We start from the raw sequence: 5,159 nt of genomic DNA, 5'->3' as shown, positions 1-5,159 counted from the left end.
CCTCAGCAGAACAGTGGCAAGGTATCTTAGTCAATTCCTGCAATGGAATTGTGATTCTCGAGAATTTCTTTCAGTCTTTCTTTCTTTCTTTCTTTCTTTCTATCTTTCTTTCTTTCTTTCTTTCTTTCGTTCGTTCTTTCTTTCTTTCTTTCTTTCTTTCTTTATCTGTTTGTTTGTTTGTTTGTTTGTTTGTTTGTTTGTTTGTTTGTTTGTTTGTTTGTTTATTTATTTATTTATTTATTTATTTATTTATTTATTTATTTATTTATTCAATTGGGGGGGGGGGGTGTGAAAAGATTACATTCATTTTTCAATCTGCAAATGGCACACATGACACGCGGTCAAGAGACGGCATCTCTGCTTTAAATATCAATCCTCTATCGATCAATGTTATCTGCCATGGATCTTAGATTAATTCCACCTGACTCAGTCGGCTTTATACTTAATTTACTGGTTCATCTTCTGTTGCCGTTGGGCGTCACGGGGAAATGCAGTTTTCGTGACAAGATAATTCTCACGAGTCTTTAAATCATTCAACCTAACATAAGCGCTTCAGAAAAGAAAGGATTATAAGTAAAATTAAAAATATTGAAAAATTTTGACCTTCAAAGCCCCCTAAAGAGGTCGTTGGTCTTTACATTTTTTGCATTAGACATGAAGAAAAACTTCATTTTACTCCATCAGCCACATTGTCGGGAAGTGTTCAAGGTGTTTACTTGGTACTGTACTTCATACAAGCACAGTTGCGTCTGATCTTACAGCAATCTGTATAAGACAATCACTTGTCTGAGACAATCACCTGTATAAGACAATTACTGGTGTGAGATAAGCACCTGAAACAGTCACCTGTATCAGGCAATCGCCTGTACAAGACTATCACCTGTATAAGACAATCGCCTGTATAAGACTATCCCCTGTATAAGACTGTCACATGTTTAAGACAATCACCTGTATAAGATAATCACATGTATATAAGACGATCACCTGTATAACACAATCTTCCGTATAAGACAATCTCCTGCATAAGACAATCACCTATGCCGGTTTAGTTGAAAGTCTAGCACACTACGGCGCTCTACTGTAAATCCCGACCTGTGGACCACAGTCTACTGCGATTTACTCGTCGAGTGTGGTGTGTCTCGCCTGATTGGCCACAGTCTATTGCGATATAATAGGCCGGGCCCATCGGTTCAGTTTATCGTGGCTTCAGTGCACACTATTGATAGACCAACTGCCCAAACCGATCGCCCAAGGTCCGACCTAGAAAACAAACACATTGTTCTTTAAGGTCATCATCGGTGGTTTTGTTGTTTCCGCCCCTCCCGCGGAGGAGAACCCGGCTAGCCCCAAACCAACAAAACCAAACCAGTGACGCCCATGGCCACCACCTATAACACGTCGAGTGTAGCGCAAGTCTCGCTGGATTGGCCACGGTAACGACAGCGCTGGAGACATTTACACCAAAGACAGAGGAGTTTACAACTGTGGTGTGTGGGTGGGTGGGTGGACTGCTCCATTTATTTTGCCGTGTCGGTAATATCAAAGAACTTTGCGGTAATTATGATTGACAAGTATATTGCGACAGCAAGTGACCAGACGGGACTAGTGTAACCCCCCCCCCCCCCCCAATCACTTTTCCCTTCAGCCTCACCTCCTCCCCTCACCACATCCCCTACCCATCTCCACTCCCTCGACAAATAGACAGACTACACTCAACATAACATTTCCAAAAAGGCCAATGATAATACAATTTTTTAAAAAACCCCCAGAAACATCACTGTAAACCTTCAACTAAATCAGTTGTCAGACCGGTGTTCATTGGTAGACCCTCAGCTAAACCGTAAACATCGCGGTAGACCTTCAACTCTTGTTGTCTAGACGTTAAGGTGTTTGCCTCTCATTCAATAGGTCCCAGGTTCGAAACCTGACAGCGGTGGAAAACTTTCTTCTCTAAAATGTTCTACTTTCACCTCCTTTCGTGCTCTCTTTCCATGCTCTGTCGTCTGTTTCCGTCTCCAATATCTGACCCTACCCCATCTCCCCGTTGCCCCCTCTTCTAGGCTCCTGACTCTTTCTGCAGCCTCTCAACTGCTACTCCCTGGCTTCTCCTTACTGCTGTCTTTCAGCAATATCTCTAATCTTAGGGTAGCGTAAGACCTCGGAAAAAGGCGAAACATCTCGGAGGTCCTGCGTGCGAGTTGCGCTCGTTAAAGATCCCTCAGTGGTCCAAAATCGATAAGAGTAGGCTTCGGCCGCTACCCAGGCAAAATTCCAAATTAAATCCTACCTAACTGAAAATGTTTAATGGGTCCCGCGCGCTCATATGACCTTATGCTGTTGCGAGCGCCGTAGAACACTTTCCAAAAAAAAAAGACCTTCAAGTAAACCAGAAACATCGCGGTTGACCTTCATCTAAACAGGCACCGTTTAATCTTATGACTATGATAGCATTTATAGTTAGTTATAATGCAGAAACTATCCTTCTGTCGGTGATAGTCAAATTTACAGGCATATACGCAAAATGCGAGAAAATGACCGCCAAAGTTTGATGACTTCCAAAGCTTGAGTTTCCCTGAAAATTGAAAATGTACATTTTTTCTTAGCCTTCGATCAACGTTTTTCAGTACTATCCACACAGAACTGTGCTTATAAATGAATGTAAAAGGGGCTGATTCATGTCACGCTCATAACTGTGCCTGATCTACAACAGGGAACTGCTGCTTTTTCTTTCCTAATCCTTACTATTGTCATTTTGCCTCTACTTCTTTTGTATGTTTGTCACTCTCTTGTGACCTGCAACTTTTGGGGTGCCTTGATAGTCGAAGCAGACCTTGTGCTGTTGAAGCTAGAGAGGTGAGTAGAATAAGTCTGATTCCCTGTAAAGACTTCTCTGATGACACCCACCCCTTGGCGCTCATAATTATGACCTTATGCAGTTACGAGCGCCGTAAAACCCTCTACAAAAAAAAAAAAGAAGTAGAAAAATGCCCAAAATCTCAAATTTCATAATTTTAACTAGCGCCTGATTTCACCACGATGACTCACAAATGGAATGAAATAAAACAGAACATTCTAACCTTACACAACTTGCTGTGTGTTGCCTTGATCGGGGAAACCATGCTCTCATTCTGATATCTTATTACACTGTGTGAATAAAAAAAGCAAAAGCGGATGCAATGGATTTAAAAATAGTGTAATGGGTAAGCCACCCCGATAAAAGTCTTTCTTACATAATCAAATCTCTTTTGTTTCATCGTCATGAACACGGGACACAGAGACGAGAGTCCCACGGGTCATCGGGTGCAGAATACCGTGACTAATCTTGAAGGAGGTTAGAACAGTGAGCTCCTTGCTAATCCTCCAAGTTTTTTTGTGCGCCGTGGGATACTGATTATGGTCATCTAACTCCCGTGGTAGTCTTGGTTTTTTTTGGTTTGTTTTAGTAAGCATTTTACGGCACTTGCAATGCAGTTAGGTTATATAAGTGCCAAAGATTACAGGGCTGTCAAAAATTCGTGGCTCAACTTATTGTCGAATATTTCCTAAACTAATGGAAGACTCTCTAGCTTTTGAACAATGACTTTATATCCTTTTGTCTTAACAGATCAATATTTTTGTAAAAACCTATCAGCTGTATTCTAGAAAATTCCTAAATAAATGCTAATAAAAAATCCAAGTGGGTGGGTTCAACAGATTTTAACAAGTTTACAGCTGAGGCAATATCGCTTTTAAAAGCAAGACCGTTTTTCTTTTTCTAACCGTGACACTCTTTATAGAACACATGTTTTGAGAACCTTTGGGCAAAAAAAAATAATAATGTGTTCACTACAAAATTAATTTCGTGTAAATGTATATGAGAAGAGGGAAGTATTGTGAACAATCCCATTTTCCAAGTGAAAGCAGTACTTTATAAAATTAATGAAGAAACGTTTTTTAAAATATATTTTAAATATAGCCTCAATTGTTGTAGAAAAAAATATTGGGGGGGGGGGGGGGGGGTTGATTCACCTGTTTAAGAGACATTTAAGGGTAAGTTGTGCCTCGAATTTTTGACTGCACTATAGAGGCTATTACAGAATAATAAAAACACATATACGATGAGAGAAACAGATAAGCGATGCTTGATGGGAAGAAGGAGCATACCACACCAAAGCACCTGCCAACCACCCACTGCGATAATCCAGCCCGTGTTCGATACGGTACTCCAGAAGACAGGCAGAGACGTCTCCACATCAAAATCGAACCCACGTCTTATGTCGGCAATGACTGAGTCTAAAAAATTAACCTTTGTTGTCTGTGCGGAGAGAGAGAGAGAGAAGGGGGATAGCTTAGCCGACGTAAGTGTTACAATCGTCTCTCCGACTTTCTCCTTTGTCAGTTTATCGTGTTGAGCAGTTGGGCCCCGACGTCTGTGGTGTAGGGAATAGCTGCTTCTTTGTTGTACGCAGGAGACTCGAGTTCAAGTGCCGAATGGGCAGAATTGTTACCGAGTTTCGCGGTTTCTCTACTAAGATTTTGTATTTCTCTCAGTGCAGGTTGGCCCTACCTGTCGGAGGCCCGTCTACAAAAGGATTTAAATTGTGTCAATGAAGGCAATAAAAAATCTGCACTTAAACAGAAAACCGATGAAGGAAGGGACAAGAAAAAACAACAAAACAATAAATGGTGATAATGATATAATAACAATAACAATATAGGGTGTCTTGTATTGTTGGAACATCCCAGCAGAGAAATGTGTGGCGAACCATGATGTCTATTTCAGATCTGGCTCTTGAAGAAGAAGTTTTTTTTGGGTTCTTTTTTTATCTTTGTTCTCTCTTTTATTCATTGTTTTCTCTCGCTCTCATTTTGTTGTGACGTATCTTGCCCTGAAGCTGTGGAGACAGAGGCAGGGATTATAAGACAGCTCTACAGGTGTGTCTGCAGGTTGTCAACACAAGCTGGGAACTACAACTTTATCTTCCAACACACAGATAGACTGACCTTAAGCTTATTGATTTATTCATTTGTTCTTTCTACACATTTTCCTCAAATACATAATGTGATAACTTTATCTTCTAAACATACAAATAGACAGACCTTGAGATAAGATAATAAAGTACATTCTTATTGTCTAGATCCTTGCACACTGGTTTGGTGTTTCACCACGTACACCCCCC

The sequence above is a fragment of the Aplysia californica genome, unplaced genomic scaffold (assembly GCF_000002075.1).
Source record: "Aplysia californica isolate F4 #8 unplaced genomic scaffold, AplCal3.0 scaffold00954, whole genome shotgun sequence".
Classification (NCBI taxonomy): Eukaryota; Metazoa; Mollusca; class Gastropoda; order Aplysiida; family Aplysiidae; genus Aplysia; species Aplysia californica.
This window is presented reverse-complemented; position numbering follows the sequence as displayed.